At 39.2% G+C, this 20,213-nt stretch overlaps 1 protein-coding gene across 1 annotated transcript in view; it reads left to right on the plus strand.

The window, feature by feature from the left end:
- lingo3a (leucine rich repeat and Ig domain containing 3a) overlaps nt 1–20,213 on the plus strand; it is a 43,196-nt gene that overhangs the window by 15,989 nt on the left and 6,994 nt on the right. The window lies entirely within an intron of this gene.

The following is a 20,213-nucleotide window of genomic DNA, read 5'->3' on the forward strand; positions in this document are numbered from 1 at the left end:
TTTTATGGGTTTGGCGGTGTATTAAAAATCCCCCCCCCCCCCCCCCATGTCACTCTGCATACGCACATATGTACACAATCGTTTAATCCTCCTCCTGCTACGTATTCTTAGTTTGACAGGTGCGCCTTCTTGCCTGTGCTGCTTGTCGCACTTTGAGGTGAAGAGGACGAGCCGCTTCTGGACATCAGGGGAAGGTTATGAATATATAATGAGTCTCAGGGAGACGGCATTCCATGAAGCTGCTTGTCACTACTGCGGGATGATTTTTTTTTTTCATCTTTTATTATTTCTTTTCTGCTGTCTTAAAAAAAAAAAAAAAAAAAAAAAAGGAGAAAAAGAGACATTGAGACATTGATCAGACACTCTTGGATCAATCCGCCTGTATGACAGCGGACTGTCAGCTCACCTCATCTCTTAAGACAACCCCGCCTGCTTCCCTTTCTCTCTGTCCCTTAGACTTTTAAATAAACACGCATAGCAGCTCTCTTTCAAACAATGTGCTCGTCATCCTTTCGTTTGCATTTGGGTTTTCGCTCCCGCCGTGAAACGCCTCATCAGAACCACTTTAAGGAGATTTCTCGGCTCTGCGAGCAACAAGGGGCGACGTGCACATGTCAGAGTAAATACTGAGGGAAAAGAGCCTGTAAATAATTTGTGTGTCAGTTTCTGTGGTTCTGCATGCATGGGTGAGGGTTCTTTCTTTTCTCTTTTTTGTTTTTGTTTTGTTTTACTTTTGGTGTGGCGCAGTCTTTCTCTATCCCGCATGCCGTTTCATCCCACTGAATCCAATGCTGAGCTTCTATGTGATGTCAGGACATATTTATGTTTAATACACCGACATGGCCCAGTTACTTGGTTGCTGAAACCAGAGACTTAAAAAAGGCCTCTTAACGAGACAGGAAGAAAAAAAATAAATAACGCAGTGTTGTAATTCTCCTCCGGGAGTATTTTTGCGATGCCGTGGCTTGGTGATCCCCTTTATAGGAGCACTGATGGCTCATCTTCTCTGCTCTTTGGACTTTTCTTCCTTTAGGCTGAGGCCTGTTTTTGTTTTTGTTTTTTTCCCTTCCTATTTTCCCACCCTGAGGATTCGAGATGACTCCATCAGCAGCAAGGGAAACACTGACCACCCCCCTTCTTTTTGGTGGCTGTTCATCCCCCTTTTCGGCCTCCTCCCTTAAGAGGCTGAAAGGGAGAGCAGCTGAGTCTCTCTCCTCCTCCTCTCATGCTCACTCTGCTCCTGCTCCTCCTTCTCCTACCTTCCCTCGTTCTTTATCGCAGGACTATATTAACCGCTCTTGACAGCTTGAGTCATTTGCCACCTTTGCAGTCCTCTGTAAAACACTTTGAGCTTTATTTTCACATTTTGGCTCAGTGCAACCACAAAGTTCAGCGTGAATTATTGAGAAGTGGAACTTATTCACAAATCTAGACTTTTATAGAAGAAAGCCAAGAAGAGTTATTTTTTGAAGAACACATATAAAGAGTTTTGTTTGAGTGGTGAAGAAGGTGTTTTGTTTCATCCACCCCAGGATAAAACATGGTGCTGTCAACACCAAGCTGCACCTCCAGGAACTTTGCTTCTTAAAATAGATTTGAATGGAGCTAATTAAAGAGCATTCCTGAAAGTAAACTTATTAGATCCCGCAAAGCACTTGGGAATGGTGCAGAGATTTACCTTCCAGCACAACAACCACCGCAAACAGAGACAAAGACAAAACTGAAGTGTAGAATAGTTCATAACAAGACAAATGTTTGTGCTACTGTCAAAGCCCAGCCCTAAATCCAAATAAAAAATTGTGGAAAGAGTTAAACATTGTTGTTCCCAGATGCTCTCCATTTCAGTTTATAGATTTCCAAAGCTGGTTGTGGCACACGCTGGCTGACTTGGAGCTGTCACAATGGCAAAAATTAATATATTTATTTAATGTAATGATCTTCCTTATACTTTGGCATCTCTGAAATTCACAATAAAATACTTACATCTTCGGTTTCTAGGGGCATGAATACTTTTTCCAAGGCACTCTAAGTGCACTACAAAGTTTTTACATTTCTCAGATTTTGTTCAAGTGCGTTTGCTGTTTTGCTGTTAACATGCGTGTGCTCTTTTAGGCTCTCATATTAGGGTTGTTGCAGCTGCAGCAGCGCTCTCGATGATAGAAACCCTCTTTACGCCTCAGAGATAAAAGTGTTGCTGTCAACCATCTCAGCCCATCCCAGATAACTCTCATGGTTACAGTCCATGTTCCTCTCCAGCGCCTAACTTTTGACAAATCCTTCTCTAAAGCTCTGCCTTCTTCACTGGCTCAGTTGAATAATCGCTTGCCGGCTTCCCAAATTCATTTCACATCTTTTGCTTTGTCTTCATCTATCTTTAACTGCTTTTTGTAATTTAATTTTCCATTCTTGTGCTGAATAAAAGCACTCTTGTTCTTGTCCCCGTCTTATTTTTCTTCATTTTGTTGACTCCTCTGTATTTCATTAACGTGGTCAGCACTTTCATCTTTCCCTCTCTTTCCCGTGCCCTCTTCCTGTCTTCAAACGCCTGGGCTCTTTGCCTTCTTCCAGCACGAGGCTCGTTGTTGTTGCATTAACGAATCCCTCGGAAGACGTGGCACAGATACGGATTCTTCTACTTTTCTCTGCTTCGGCTCAAAGCCATAAGCTGCATCTTGCTTCCCAGACAAAACATCCCGTTACTATGCAAGCAGCACAAATGGGGAATGAAAGGCGGAATGAGTAAGTTTGGGAATTGCCAAATGAAAGATTTTCTCCACAGATTTTGTGAAAACATTATTGCGAATGTGGTGTTTGAAGATTAATCAACAGTTAGTTGCTGCGAGACTCTTCCTGGGACTCTGTGCCGTTGGAGCGGCCGCTCCACTGCCAGCGCTGTTGCATGAGATCCTGTAATTGCCTCTGAAATCTTCCTGTAATTAACACTGTCGGATAATTACAGCCGACTCCCAAACCACCCTGCTCTCACATTGTTAGGCTCAGCATGCATTAGGCTAAATTAGACTTTGGTGAGTTATTAACAAATAAGGATATTTTAAGCTGATTTAACTTTAGTGTCGTTATTGCATTCGGCTGGTTTGGATTTTTTTCGGGGGTTTTTTCTTGTCTTTTTTCAAAGAGCCACTGTCATTGCATTCGCTGCGCTGTCTTGACTGCAGAGAGATTAAAGCCAAGCGGAGAAGAGACTGAAAGTGGACCGGACAGTGGAGCATTTCCCAAAGGCATGTTCCCAGAGGCACATGTAGGATTATAGGGTGGGACACTGAAGTAGGCCAGTCAAACAGGCTGAGCTGAAATACGGACAACAGACTGGAGCGTTGACATCGCTGGATTGCCCAGTACATTTCATCACCATGTCATTATGCAGTAATCCTAGCCCAGCCACTACCCCGACTGGATTTGTGTCAGACAGGGATAATTACCAGGGACACTTGTGGATATTGCTATTTTCAACTTGACACACAAGGCTCTGATGTCAGATGTGCCCTATTTTTTCTTTTTTATCAGAGATTATAAGAGATTATGTTTTTTTTTTTTTTTGCAACCTTGCTTTAGTTTTTGTCACACCTCCCTGTCTGAGAAATAATGTCGGAACAAGAAGACTTTGCCTCATGTATGTGGAATTAAGGATTATTCCTGTGAATAATCTTTAATGCTCATAAAACAACCTGGTCATAAACCACCTGAAAACCAACTTAGCTGACTTCTTTCCATGCAGATGAGCATCAGCGAGGCTCCTTACGCCTATCTTTAACGCTTGCCACCCTCATTTCAGCCGCTTCTACCCGGGATCTTGTTCTTTCAGTCATGATCCAAATCTCCTCTTTGGATCTGAACACAAACTGACCAACGTGACGGACTTCAACTTTATGGCAGATGAGGACATTTATCCACATCATCCTTTATCCTGCCATTAAATAAGACACTAAGTACCAAAACACCTCTTTTTCCAGTCCAGAGCTACAGCCTCTGACTTAACTAACCTCCTCCTGGTCCTCCTTTCATTTGATGATCTACATGTGAATGAGATCAAATGAACTGCCCCAACACCGATTGGCGGTTTGAGGTCATCCCACCAATTTTACACGACTGATGTACCACAGGAAGTAGTCACAGGCTTGTAACTATTCAGGTGTGAACCACTCCAGTGAAGGTGGTGACCTGAGTACTCTAAAACTTTGATCTACATAAACGTTTCCAAACCAGACAGCCTCCTCTCCACAATCACACTTTAAAATTCTCTCCATTAAATAAGCTACGTCATACATTTTCATTTTATTGTTATTTTTTCAAATACCATGATACAGTAAAACCATAAGGGTGACTAAACCATGAGAATCTTGGCAACTGATATATGTTGCATTCACTGTTGAAATATAAAAAAAGAAGCTGGGAGCAACATATTCCCATATGTGAGTATTTTTTTTCTGAGAATCATTTGTCAGATACAGATTCTGGGGAAAAATAATGGAGAATTAACTTTTTGTTTGGCACAAAGTGACAGAAAATAGAATATAAAAATGGAAGAACTCATTAGAACTTCTCAAACTTTCTAACTTTACCCAAGTTTAATTGGTTATTCTAGATAGGAAGATACACTTTTTTCTGTTCTTGCTGGTTTTACCATTCGATTATTCCAATAATTCCCCTCAATGATTCCTGAAGCTTACAAATTAGTCTTTCAAAAACAGGACTCGTTTTAAATGCTATTTGCTGATTTTATTGGTGATGATGAGTCTCTCCTCCTGGGAACTAGTGGGACTTTGAACAGGAAGTGACACAGCATAAAAGAACAACACATCATCACTGATTTCTTCTCTCTTAGTGGAAACGATGCAGTTCAGAGTCACTCGTGGGAGCAGAAAATTGAGAGTGAAGAAGAGGTCAAAAATTCCTTCCAGCTTTTGGTTACAGGGCAAAAAGCTGGGGAAACAGCTTGCTTCATGTTTCACATTTCTGCTCCATAATGCCTTATTTCACTTTAGTTATTTTAGCCTGATGACACAAAATGCAATTAGCCTTTCCAAAGATACGCTCCAAGGGTCTGACAAAGCAGCACATGTTGCAGTGAGTGCTTACAAGAACTCAGGAAGTATTATACTGTGTCTGCATGTTTACTGCAAGCTGGGTTTCTTTAATGGTCTGTCTTTTTCCTACAGAAATTGATTTTTTTATTGGATTCAACATTTTAGGACACAATTTCAATACTACTTTATTAATCCTCTGTGGATTTAAAAGGGATACCTGGTCAATGTTCCTTAGTGTTGCTAGCTTCTTGTTAAGGAAAATGTCATTGCCAACTATGTAGAATTGGTGAATTATGCATGTAATTGTATTAGATGCTGAAGTAGAGAGGAATAATGTCATGAGAGTGACCAAAAAAACACTTGAAACATTTTTAGAAAAGCAAATTAACTTTCTTCATTCAATTCTTTGTGTGTGTGCGTTTGTTTTTAATACCTTGTGGGAACCATTTTCCTGACACTACGTTGTGGGGACCTACTGTGGGGTCCAAAGCCTGGTCCCCACAAAGGGAAACGCTGTTTTTGGGTCTGGGGTTAGATTTAGGACTAAGTTGTGAATTGAGTTTTGGTTAAGGTTAGGGTTTGGGTTACGATAAGGGTAAAGGTTAGGCTGTAGAAATGAATGGAAGTCAATGAAAAGTCCCCTCGAAGATAGCCATGCAAACATGTGTGTGTGTGTTTGTGTGTTTGCGTGGGTGTGTGTGTGTTTGTGTGTTGCATCACCATGCTGCCTTCCTCATACAGATTTTGAACCTGAAAATGTGACCTAAATATTTTCATTGAATTTTGTGAGCTTAGTTTTCTTAAGCTTAGTTTAGCCCTTAACTTTAAGAAGCATACAAGAAGTCACAATGACTGTTGCCTCCAAGTCGGGAAACAGTGTTTTCTTATTTTATTTCAAACACAAGCAGAAACAATTACCTTGGCTTCAAAATAACTACACAATAACCCAACCTGTTGTTTATGTTTGAGGTTTTACATTTTATGTGTTAACTAACTGGTGTAATTTAGAGTCATGGTTTAAATATTAAATATCTATAGCTTTGCTAGTTTAGTTTATATTAATTTAGAGTAGCATAAACACAAAATGTAAAATCTAGTAAACACTTCAAGGAGTCACAGACAACACTTTGTCGTCACTGCCAGGTTTAAGCGAAAGATGTCAATTAGAAATTACGAAAAGAATCAGTGCAAATTATAAAAATGGAATATTGCACTTATTCAAAAGAGGTTGTTCCTATTTTAAAGATTTAAATTTGCTTCTTCGCAGACTTGATTAACTATTTGCATTTCATGCCTGATGTCATATGATGTAACTGATTTCAGTCTTCGCATTAAAATTAAATGTCTGGCTCACCAGTTAATGTCCCAGATATGCCAATTAATAGTAGCTACCAAAGAAGAGAACTCGTGTTGAAAAATATGTTGTTTGACACTTGCTGCTGTTTCTAAATCCCTATTTGGAAACCAAATTTTACCATTGCAAATAAGTGATGAAAGATGTAAAATCTTCTGATCCAGCTCTACTTCCTAAATATTATCAACCAATGACTAAAAGTAAAATAAGTAATACTGTGATATTACCAGATTTTGAGTTTTTATGACTTCTGACAAAGTCCTAGATCTATTCTCCCCTCCTACATGTCATTAAAGGTCCTCACTGGCCATAAACAGACAAAATCCTCCATGTAGAAATGGTGTGTTTTATGAAATTGGGCATTCAAAGTGTTGTGTTGTAGTAAAATGTTTTCATTGTGAAGAAGTACTGAATTTATCCTCGATAATAACAGGAAATAACACTCCAGCAATGTCGTTCTACACTTTTGAGACCGTCGCATAGACAGTTTGACTATGACACTTCACTTACCTCAGCATGTATGTCGCATGAAACAGAAGCTAATGGCTTGCTCTAGTTTCTGATTAATTTGTATAATTATAATCTCACCGCTTGCGGGCACTCGTAGTCTGTTTAAATGTAATTTTCAGTAGTCAGTGGATCCTCTGATTTAAAATCAACATCGACACAAAAGTAACAAACCTGGTGTTGATGCAGTTGAACACTTTTTGAATTTCACACCCCTGATCCCAGTATACACACACAATTCAAAGAGCTTAAGGGATCCATAAACATTTTATTTACTCCCATTTGGACTCAAAAACATGTTTGTAAGATAGGAGCAGCTAATCAGACAGAGGGGTGAGCATTTTACAACAAAAACCCCACCATACCAGTCCAACTATTGTTTTATGAAATGAGGTGATTCAGCATATAAAGGTATTTTAATTTTTGAATAGTTTTAACACTAATGCAAATATGACTTTGTAAACCTTTTCATGTAACAGTAGAGGTGGTTTACTGTGTGGGATTTGTTTTGCCATGTTTCTTCCAGCCTACCGTTTCCTCCCTGGCTCTGGAGTCAGTGTCATGTCCCAGCTTTAGGTGACCAGCTTTTGCATGACCGGCCAAGGTCCTTGACAGCCTCAGTCGCCTCCCCGGTATACAGTAGGTGGTGTCAGTAGACAAGCTGTGCGTGCCTCTGCATTAGGGTGTTTCACTGAGTGTTCAAGGTGACGCCACACAGTATGTCCTTTATATACCTGGTGAAGGATAAGGAATGTGGTTTTGGTGTGTAATTCTTTTCCTGTTTCCACGAAGTACATTTTACTTTAAAGAGTCACTTTTTTTGTCTATTTTTGTCAAGCAACCCAGAATAACATAGGGTCTGTCTGTCTGTCAGTGTCAATCATCTTGAATTGCTGTTGCCGTCATCTAACAATGTCAGCTTCAAGCTGCTGAGGGGCTTCTGCAGAAAAAAAGGTCCAAAGTGTGAGCTGGCTTTTCTGCTCCAGTTACTGTGAGGCAGTGGGTTTAATTTTGGATATGGTGAATACATCAATTTCTTTTGCAGTTTGTTACGAATGTAGCTCTGAAAAAACATGACATTTTATTGGAGTGCGGTAAAAAAAAACAAAAAAAAAAACAGTTTTTCAAGCTGGATTTAGAGTTATGAAAGTGACAAAGTGGATTTAACTCGTGTTTTCACTACAGGAAGGGATCAAATGAGCCTTAGGAATATGAAAAAGGTCTCTCAAAGTTTGAGAAAACAGATTTGTAACACATCTTTGAACACCCTCTGAGCCTGACAAAGCTTCTTTTATATCAACGCCCATAAAGCAGCAGAAAGACTAGTTTAGTGTCTTTTGGGGAAACTTCATTTAGAAGTGAAGGTGACATTTTTTTTAGGACTTACCAAAAACAAAATCAGACTATTCTCTTAAAAATATGAGGTTTTAAAAAACCCAGTTGTTACTGGTGTATTACCACCTTATTGTTCTGACCTGATTTATGAAAACACCAAAGCCAGTAAAATAAATAACCATTGTGAGAGGCACCAGAGTTATAAATTTTATGCTCTCAAGGGAGATCTGGTGACTTTAAGAGAATAATTTGATTTTAGGTGCTGATGAGAAAGAGCTGTTTGATAGCAGCGCAGTGTGGTACAATGGGAAAACCTTATTTTAAATGTAAACTGGCATTGATTTCCTTTCATTTGGCTCTTCAGATCCTTTGATTAGATGCATTCAACTCCACTTCTTGTGTCTTAGTCCTGGGTACATTTGGTCCAAATCTAAAGCCTATGAATTCAAAATTCTCAGAGCCAGAGACTGTTGTTTGAAACTCATTTATGGAAAGATCAGGTCAGTCCGGTCCATCTGTCTGTCCATCCATCCATTCATCCATCCATCTGTCTGTCTATCTGTCTGTCCATCCATCCATCCATCCATCCATCCATCCATCCATCCATCCATCCATCCATCCATCCATCCATCCATCCATCCATCCATCCATCCATTCGTCTTTCTGTCTGTCTGTCCGTCTATCCATCCGTCCGTCCGTCCGTCCGTCCGTCCGTCCGTCCGTCCATCCATCCATCCAGCTATAGTATTTTTGCTGTAAGGTGCAAAAAGAATCACCATTATCAGACATTTGTAATCCAATATTTTATATGGTGGATACTGAATCTTGTCAAACTAAGTCTTATTAATTTTTCAATATTGACCATTCAAATTGTAGCTTACACAAAATGTATGACTTACGTTTCTGTCAAGTGAACTCATAGAAGCAGTTCTTGCTTGTTATTCCTTTTCCCCCCATGTGTTCCCTTTCTGATAAGTCGGTTGGATGATGTTCAGAAATTATTGCACCAACTAGAGCAGAGCCTACAATGCAGATTTGCAAACAATTCTCATAGAAATGTGTACAAAATAGGTAGGGAGGAACAACAATAACAGGGACTTTCCATGCAATTAAGCTATCTATCTGGTTGCATTGAGTATTCTCTAACTTGCATAATGCTCATTGACATGTCCTTAATGTTGTTTTCAAGGATGGCTCCATCTTCTTTGCCAAAGCAACTTCCAAACTTTTCTGTGTGACAATCCAGACATTTCCACACCCACAGAACCCTCCACCATCGGTCCTCGACCATGCCAAGATTAAATAAACAAATAAAAACAAGTTTTCCAACACATGGTACACTTTTAAAGTTATCTGATTGGGCTGTAGGCAGTTCAAACTCGACTGACCATGGCTGAGCCAGCTAATCCCCTTCCTTGGTGTCCAATAGTTCAGTGTTAAACAATGTGAAATCCTCAGACTTAAAGCTGCCACGTCCGTAAAAGTCTGTCCCCAACTTATAACAAGCTCCATTCTCACCTCAGACCCTCAGCGGCGTTGCGGTTGATTCTGCCTGATTTCCTCTGTCCCTTTTTAAAGATGTCTCTTCTTGCCTTATTACACAGAATGTTATCCCCCTCCTGGCTGTTGAGTGATGAATTATGAATAGATGTGAATTTACAGGCTCCGCAGGCCAGGCCTGAAGATTACTTTCAATTTGCACACTGCCTCACTTGCTCCCGACTCGCCGACTTGCACCACTAGACAGACCTCTTCCTCAAGGGACCTCCATGACGGTATTAGATTACCACCTGAAACTCCAACCCTGACAGTCATGTAAAAAAAAAAAAAGGTTAGGAAATGAGGCCTCCATGCGCACTCTGTCTGCAACATTAATTTAATCCGCTGCTAAACATAGCAGATTTTTTACTTTGCGTCTTGAATAAAAGGGCAGCTGCGACGTATATGTGAGGCCCGTCTTTTTGACTCATGCTAACTGTCTGTAATTGGACCACTTGATGAGCTTACAGCAGGCGGTGAAAGAGTAGCAGAAAAGACAGGATCCTTAATAAAGACACGGAAAGCCTGCGGGCTTCAAGGAGGATTAGTCAGGGTCAAGCAAATTCTTGCTTCCACATGATCGACCAAATATAAAAGAAAAAAATGAAGAAGAAATTATATTTCCTCTAAATACAAAATAGATTTGATATTTTACAGTGTTGTGCAGATCTGTATCTTCTCTTCAACAACTCGGTTTTTGCAGTAAAGGGATTGAATTCATGTGCCGATTGCTGTTAGTGTGTGTCAGTATAGACGCCTGTAAACTGGAACCCATAGAGTAAATCATTTGTGTTCGCCTGCCTTAGAGTGAAGTGATCCAGAGTAAAATTAGCGGCAATGCTGGCTTGTCTTGCCTTATATGCTTCCTTCCTGTGTCTCCTCCATGGTGATGGCAGGCAATATTAGAGAGACAAAAAAGCCGAGCCTGTTGGTAAGGAAAAGAGCTAGGATTTGAAGTGATGGCTGGTGACAAGGAAGACAAGTCATTCAGGGAGGAAATACATGACCTCAGAGATACAGATCAGTGGATATTTTACTGTAAATATAAACAACTCTAGTTGTGAATTGAGGGCCACTGCTGACTCTCGTTACTAACAGCTTCCCATTCAAGCATAAAAAAAAAATAGGTCCTATATTTAATATATGAGGCGATTTTGGAAACTTACTAAATATTGTCTTTTTTTTGTCAATTTGTTTCTGGAAGCAATGGATTGTGAATGCACAAATTACAGCAGGCTGCTTTATCTGAGTTCACTGATAAAGTGGGAAACAAGAAATTGAGTTCAGAGCTCTTTTTGTCCCAGCTTTCTGATAATCATATTTGACCACATGGTCCACATTGAGTAATCAAAGTAAAGGACAAATTAGTTCAAGTGTTAATTTATTCTGCTAATTTGCAAAAAAAAAAATAAAAAAATAATCTCAGCAACCTTTTACATAGTGTTTCCTGGTGTGTTTTTTTTTTATTTGTACACAGAAGTCAGATTTTCTGAGTCAGAAATACAGAACAACATGAGAAGGTAAAACTCAGACCAGGAGAGTCACAGGTTCCCAGGAAGCTTCATTTTTTTTATCCAACAAGCGGATTGCAAAGCACTAGGAAAACGTGATAAGCTGTAATGATGAAAGCTGTGTATAGATAGTCTGCAGTGACTAAAAAATAAATTATAGAAAACAATTGTTTTCACCTCAACACATTAAAGAAGTTCTACACCCGGCCACATCTGCTGTTTTTGGCAATTAAATAACTTTGCTGTAGTCGAATATATAGAAAATATATTATTAGCATGGAGTTTTTGGCAGCGCGGCAATTATTCAGGTTTGTCATATTTATGGCAGCCCAAACAGTTCATTGAGATGTTGATCGTGCAGCCATCATAAGTCTGGAATATATTTTCCATCTCAAGTCAGGCAGATAAAATGTAGTAAAAGTTGCAGCTCTGGAATGTATTATATTAGCAGGCAAGCTTGTTCTGTACAGCAGGTATTTGTCAGCATGTGTTTTTTAGTTCTTCCATTAGGTAATGCTAACAGTCTGAAGCTCCAGTTTCGAAAAAGAGTGGAAAATCCTACAGGTTTTTTCAACTTAGAGTCCTAATGCATTCTGGTGGGTTACGATGTTATTCCCAGATTAGGGCTTCCACTCCCAAGACAAATTAAACAAATCTTTATGCATAAAAACACCATTTACAAAGGAGTAATTTCACATTATGTCTTCAGAATGATTTATCACACTTCACTTACTTCTTTATGGAATAATTGCTCGAATAAGTCATTATTTGTATATTTCTCTGTGAGAAATAAAGCCAGATAATTAATTGTCGGTGCACAAATTGCAACCAGCCTGCTTTCGTCTGAGCTCACTGATAAAGTGGGATACCAGTAATTGAGTTATTACTTATATTGGTCCCAGCTTTCTATTAGACCAGCATAATAGGAATGGAAGAGAGTGTTGTACAGTGATGTGTTGAGCAGGTGCCATGCATACTGAGCAATCAAAGCAGCGGAGATGGCTGTCAGCCATTTGCTCTGAAGACAGAGCCACAGAGTAATGGATGGAAAAATCTACTCAATTTTTTATTTGATCGGTGTCCCCATAGACATGGACCTCATTCAAGCTGGTTTACTACTTTCCCTGCATGAGGAAAACAAAGTCAAGGTTTCTAATTGTTTTTAATCAAACAGCTCTGCCTGATTTGAACAAGGACAAATGAATCTTTTTTTTTCTTTTGTTTCACTAAGCGTGAACAGTTGCCCGCTCTCCCAGTGCCCCCAATTATGTCCTCAGTTTCCTTGTAGGATGTCACTTTCATCCCTGCTAAAGTTGTGTGTGTGTGTGTGTGTGTGTGTGTGTGTGGGTGTGTGTGTGTGTAGCCTGAAAGGGGGACTTGAGGTGGAAAACTGCTGGGTGAATGACAAACGCAGGACATGGGGTCTCAGAGTGAACGGCTGGACATTTACTGGGACAGCTGCCATTAGTGGGCAGTCAGTCCTCACGGTGAGTTGGCTGAAAACACCGACGGGTCACTGACAGTAGCGGTGGTGGTGCTTCTGTGACATCCATGTTGTTCCAGAGCCGCAGGGGGCAGAGTTTCATTTTTTTTCTTTTTTTATTACCAAAAGGACATGGCTTCCAATTAAAGGAATGGCACTGGCTTTTTTTTTTTTTTTTTGAGAAATTGAAAAGCGCCTCTAAAAATGAAGGAAAAGTTTGACATGTTAGGAAATGTGCTTATTTTTCTTGCTAGTTTGGTCAGAAATTTTTTATGTCAGTCCAACAAATATGAGACCAGAGCCAGAGGGCCAATTAGCCCATCGTTGGACATGGACTGTAACTGTTCTGCAGCTTTTCAACCAGCATTTCTTCAGCTAATTGCCTGCCGTGTTATGTCTTGATTGGTCATGTGGCTTCGTGTAGAGAGGGAAGCAGTCATTTTCCCCTCTTTAAGCTAAAGTCAAACCAATTGTCTGCTAACTCGGTCCTAGCATTTGTACAAGCCTCAGCAGAGTGGAGAAAATTAAACATTTTCCAGTCTGTTAGCAATAATTTCAATGCAAAAAATTAATTTGGGATTATCCTCACAAAATGAATTTGAAAAAACTTATACTTATGGTAAAAAAAAAAAAAAGAAAAGAAAACTGGCACCGTCAGCGATTACTGCATGGAGTTTCAGTCATCATTAGTCCATTCAGCTTGAGCTTTCAACTCGCATGAAGCCATGAAATAAACAAGCAGAAGATAAATAAGTCTGCCACCCGTATAATCAGCCGAAACTAATGGAGCACAGTAGTGAGTCGCTGTTACAGAACATTACTAATGAAAGTGTGCAAGGTTGTGTGTCGGAGCACTAACGCTGCTGATTGTTCAATAAGCCTCAAAAGAGCGTGCGGACGTGTTTGTAGGAGGACGCCTCACCCTCCATTACGGTGATGGCCTGTGGCCCCTCAGAGTGTGGCATCAGACTCGATGTTCTCCGGAGCCGCAGATCTCTTTGTGTTAACTCAAACCGACTGCGCTCGGAGGGCTCAGATTGCGTGGGAGTGTTTTTGTACGAAGCTTGTATTTTATTTTTTTATGTATTTTACCTTTAGCTGTGAACATGCCTCAGTGCTAATATATAAAAACAAAAATCACCTCATACCTTGTCGGAAAATTGAGCTTCAAAATGAACAACAGGCCCACCTGCTTGCCTGTGCTTGAATTTCACAAATAGAATCTCCATAAATGCAGGCGTTATGGTACATTTGATAAAGAAAGCCTGTCAATTATATAAACTTTGTCTATTTAATACGCAGATTTATAGTCAGTCATTTTCACACTACGTTCTAAAAGAAAATACACCCACTTTTACTTGGTAAAATGTACAATTTGTCACTTCATAAAAAAGTTTTATGCATGTTTTTACGTCTTGCACACGTCTTCCGGTAAATGCGACCTTTGGTGAAGAACTTCTCCACATAAAATACTCTATCTAGTTAAATATCTAACAAAATCAAAACTTCAGAAGCAACACTTATAGTAGTCACTTTCTTTATTACTAATAGATTCGGAACATTTCAAACTTTTTGAACCCTTCGTCAGATTAATGCATATCAACAGTTTCCTCTTTGCCTCAGAACTGAGTTCTCCAGATAAACAAAAAGTTAAATTTACTATAAATGAACAAAAGTGAGCACTTAGGTTCTACTAACACTATATTTCCATTGGAAATACCAAGTACTTTTTTTTTCTGACTTGTTAAATCAATACAGACTTTGAGGAATGTGCCGCTGTTCATGTTGATGTTGCACTGGTCTCATTTAAAATCCGATGATATTTTTATAATGTCTAAGAATCCAAAGCCTTACAAATGAGGTAAGTGGGTTAGGGTTAGGTTATTTTCACAACTGCAATATGTGTGTGTTACATTTTCGTTGTATTTATATGCAAAGCAGTCCTTTTCTGTTTTCCTGTGTATTTGTTTCTGCTGATGTTTTTGAAAGGTCGTCCAGTTATGAATTGTCTAAGTAATTGCTGCTTGTGTTTCTAGATGCTTTTTATCGTATGTTTTGACGTGCAGATCTTTCTAAAAGAGTAGCCTTTTCCAGTGTCAGACTAATGCCAAAAATAAGGCTGTAAATCTGCAGAAGCTCCCCATGTGACTTTTTAAATATATTACACATGAGCCACGGGATATGCCTCGAAACCTCCACTTTATGTTGAAAAAACAACTCATTATCCAATTAAAATTTTACCATTGGACATAAATTTTAATTATACCTCTGCAAACTGTTTGTAATTGTCAACATTAATCTCCAGCTTCAGAATAATAAACTGACTGAAAACAGTCATCAGTTGTAATAACAAGGAAGGAAATAAAGTTTGCAGCACAGTTGAGTATGATGTTGTAGGTGGAACGAATTGTTTTTGTTTCTCTGTCTGTTTTTTTTGTTTTTTTGTTTTTTTTGGCAATTACTGCTCCAGGTGAGGTCAGCCCAGCATGCCAGTGGGTCATGACCATGTAGCAAAACGTCGTCAATTATTTAGCTTCAGTTCGTTGAAGCTTTTCTCCCATGAGCCCCGAAACAGTTTTCTCTCATTAAAGATTCACAACACATGGCGAGGCACATTCTTAATCACCTCTAGGTGCCCTTTGGTTTCACTGTTTATGCTTTCCAAAGAACAAAACTGCAGTTCAGGAATCTCCCCTGCTGCCTCTTTGTAGCTTATTGTAATGAACATCCAAACCCAAGTGCATTCTGAAAGTTTCCGATATATCTGTCGAGAATCTAAGAGTTGATTGGACTGTTTGCACGTAACTCAAATCATCCGAAATGTAATGGGTTTTTATGTGATGAATAAATGGGGAAAAAAAGGGCAAAATTGTGATGCAATAGGAAACGAATGCATGTTTTTAAAAATGTTCAACAAGTAAACTAAGTGTGATGTGCATTTGCATTCGTCCACCTTATGGTTACGTTGATCAAATTATTTCCGTGTTTGCAGAATAGTTTTACCTCAATCACATGGGATGGAGAACATCTGCAATCAGCAATTTTCAAATGTTGCCACAGATTCATAGATTTACATCTGGCCTCATGCTAGAACATAAACATGTTTTCATCTGAGGCTCCGATGGCAGACCTGCTTTTATGTCTAGCTTCATATCCTGATGGAAGGCAAACCTCTCCAGTTTTGTATTTCCTTAATGTTTTTTTTTATACCTCTATTTAGCTCTACCATCCTCTAATCTATTTTATGTGGGATCTCCACAGCATTGGGCTGCCACTACCATGTTTCACAGTCGAGACGATGTGTTCAGGAACAGAATTAGTTTTGTAGACAGCAGTCCAAAACGCCTATTTTTGTTCTTATCTGAACACAACACCCTTCACTGTGTTTTCTGTGCCCACATTGTGGCTTGTGGCTAACTAAGCAGGGTTTCTTACATGTTACTTTCAACAAAATACATTGTTGTGCTGCTTTTCTGTAAGGCCAGATTAGAGGAACGCACAACTGATCTCTTGAACTTCTCCACAGATTTTTGTTCTTCTCTGATTAATGTTTTCCTTACTCACTTTATCACATGAGTCGAACAGTGCTTCAAGAGATGTTCAAACAACAGGATATGCTTTGACCAGCCATATATCTGAATATGGGTCTGAAAAGATGCACACGGTATGCCAATTTTTGTATCTGTTAAATTATTTCAGTACTTGTTTCGACTGTCTAAGATGCATTGCGTTCTGTGGATGTTTCACAGAAAATCCCAGCGAAGTAAACTGAAGTTTGTGGTTGTGACATGATAAAACGTGGGGAAGTTGAAGGGGCATGATTGCATTTACAAGGCACTGTGCATACACAATCCCTGATTTAAATACTAATTCCTCTTTGCCACCAAGCAACACATTTATTCACATCTGCATAAAACATAGATGGCTATCACCCACAGCTTCTCCTTCCTCACTCAGCGACTGGCTGTCCTTGCCTGTGGTGGGTGGCATGACCCTGCCAGAAACAACGATCCATCACTACACTGCAAGGTGGAAGGGACATTAAAGGGAACAAGCATCCCAGTCACTTTTAGCCCTGGGCTCTTTCTCTCATACAATGTGATTTTGAGTGTTTGTAATGTTCCCTGTGTATGTGTGTGTTTGAGCCGCCTGGAGCTTCGAGGTTTCCCTGTGGACACTGACAATGGCTTCCCTCAGTGTAAATGACTAATGTTTTTTTCTCACAGCGGGACGCTTCAGTAGAGCGCACGCATACACAACACACACACGCACACACACGCACGCACACACACGCACAATTAGAGACATGGAAGCTCTAGCACAAACAGAATCTGGTTTATGTAAAGTGTAATGAGTGGGCAGGGTAGAAATGAGTGAGTGCAGCCATTTGAGGAGCCTCTTTGGATGTTGTACTTCAGCCTGTGTGATTTTTCTGGCAACACCTACACACTCTACAACACACTAGCTGCTCATTTGTCAGTTGTTTCCAACACCTGCAGCATGATTGTCTCTCTGGTAGATTCACTTCATGTCGTACTGTAGATTTAGACACGGATGGATCGTGGATGGATTTATTTTGAACTATTTTCACAATGGCTTCTTTCCAGCAATAGCCAACAAGCATTTGTGCTATTATTTGTCCCTAGTGTATTTATTTTTCTTTAACTTAACTGTATATCTACATTTATCACCACAGTGCTTTAAATGCTGTGTTTATGGTGACTTAATTTAGAAACATTTTTGATTGTTTTTTTTCTTTTACATCATTACCATCACATGTCTGATGAGCATCAGGTTGGCTGGACAACAAGCAATTTTAAATTCACATATCACACAGTGTTTAGATGATGCCCAGGAGCTAATTTTGCTGTCTAGCCAGTGAAACAAGTGATGCAGGGGTTTGTGTAAGAGTAAAGTAGCAGAACATGTGTCGGAGCCCCCTGCTGTTGCAGCCCACTCCACAGTCTAAATCTAGCTCTTCTAGTTAAATCTAACATGCACTAAGCTTTTTTAGCCGCCCTGCTCCACCTCCTTCTCTTGCTAAGTATCTGCGGTGTTCGGATGGTAATTGGGCTGCAGTCAAAGAGCACAACAGTTGCGAATCACCTACTTAACCAGCTGTGCTTAAGAGATTGGAAAAGGACCCACGTTTGCTGTAGCTGCAGAGAGTGAGAGCGGCAGTCAAAACCAGGGTTGTTTACCACTTTACGTGTTCAAACAGGTATTGAATTTTTAAAGATGCCGTTAATTATGTAGGATAAACATTGTAAATGAATTCAATCTGGAAATGGCAGATGAAGTTAAATAAGCAACACTCAGGTCTTGTTTTCACTTAAATATGTGTACGTACTCGAATTAGCTTTGACCGACGGTGGGAGTTATCCCATGACGCCTGATTCGTTCTTTGACTTGAGAAACTCAAAAACAGTTTTAAATGACCTCACTGAAACCTTGCTTTTAGCACGTTGCAGGTTATAGTTTTCATAATTCTCATTTATTATTAGTTAAGCAGCTTTTACATTATGTTTACATTTTATGGCATCTATGTTTTATTTATTCATATTTATATTTTACTTGATTTCCTTCTGTATTCGTCAGTATGGCCTTGAGTAAAAGCACCGTACATTCACAATATATATATAAAAACATTAAAACAATTTATAACAGTCTAGTTGAATTATTCAAAACAAAAAAGATAAAATATACTATTGCTGCAAAAAGTATGACATGGTATGGTACACATATCACATAGTCAAGGCCAAATTTATAGGAAAACAGGTTGAATTTAGTTAGCTACAAGTGGCATTCCTTCTGCACAAAATATTAGATCATTTTGCAGTTTTGACCTTTATACAGTAAAACAATAAGCCAAGCTTATTAAAATTAGCTAGATAGTTCGTCTTGCTATATCCCCAAATAGTCAGCTTCCAGTCAGCAGCCTCACACGTGTGTTGCTTGTGACTTACAAAATTTACAACACTGATGAGTGGTGCTTTTTTTAATTTCAGTTTTTATCTGTCTCTGTTTCATTGTGACCATCTCCATGGAAATCCATCGGTCTGTTCATCCGTTTTCTATTCAGGATCAAGGGAGAGTTGGTGCCTATCTTCTGCAGGCATTGGAGTTGTATAGTCGTATTAAAATAATTTATATATACTGTGATAAAGATAAATAAAATATACACTCTAGGCATTTTAGATACTCCTGCAGACACATACAATACAATAAGGTGGTCACCAAAACAAAACAAAACAAAAAAAAATTATTAAGAAAATATTAGGTACCTGATCTGTTCTCATAAGCAGAGAAATTGGCCCATAATTCTGCTTAAAATAAGACCTGAGAAATCAAACATGAAACAATGAGCCTTGTGTTTGCATCGTCGGCTCCAATATGTTGTGCATTCATGTGTTGTGTGACAGATCGTAAGAGTAAAAGGCACCAACATTTTCATTACAAAAGCTTTTTTAATGAAATTTTAACAGCATCACATTCCCAGTTGCTTTTGTCAGCTCCAGAACGTAAACTATCCTCTGCTGCTGCGATGCAATCAAACAGATGTGCACTAAATATTGTAATGTGACTTTTAGGAGGCGGCGGTTTATTCATGCTCATTAACATTTAGAAAAAGGCTAATATGCATTTGAGATATTCGCTTGAATTTTAATAGCCCTTTGCTACATTCATGCCTTTAAATGTCAGGTATAAATGAAGTGTTTTCATGCTTTATTTTGGTAAATAAATATTTCAGCCATCGTCCGGCGTGGCTCAGTTGGACAAAGGAAACATGTCTTTTGTAAGTATTTCAATGCTTCAGATAGAATTAGGTTTGTACAGCTTGACAAGAACCTGACAAGTGTAATCCACAGTCTCAAGCACTGCAAGTAAGGGCAGGACAGGAGGAGGACTTTATCTTTGATTTTCACTTGCAGTCTGTCTTTCACTCTGAGCGCACTGAAGTCGGACTGTCTGCTACACACGCAGAGAAACTCCAACACCTTGTCCTGCAAATAGGCAATCTCTAGCAAACTGTTTTCCACGTTTAAAGCATTTACAATTCACACATCACGCTCAATCCGTCGCACTTATCCTTTGATTTTCCATTAGAGCTATAAATGTACACAGAACATTTGCTCTGAGGCCAAGTTGTTACGAAAAACACAATTCATAGATTCTGTCGTCCGTCGTCTAATTTTATTTCTTTTCCTGAAGCCATTTTGTTTTATTAAAACAGTATTTTCCATTTTTCTTTTTAACACTTTAGTAAAATAAGAACATTCTTTACCATAAAAATAGTGTTGAATTAAAATGTTAGAAAGAAATACTTTATCCTTTGCATTATTTTGTTGTATTGTTTGACTTGGAAAAACAGAATAAATTTGAAACCGTTTACTGTACTTGTGGTGTGATAATTCTTCTGTATCGTCATTTGTCGGCCC

Source organism: Poecilia latipinna, unplaced genomic scaffold (assembly GCF_001443285.1).
Source record: "Poecilia latipinna isolate Pla-1442-1.1 unplaced genomic scaffold, P_latipinna-1.0 Scaffold52, whole genome shotgun sequence".
Lineage (NCBI taxonomy): Eukaryota > Metazoa > Chordata > Actinopteri > Cyprinodontiformes > Poeciliidae > Poecilia > Poecilia latipinna.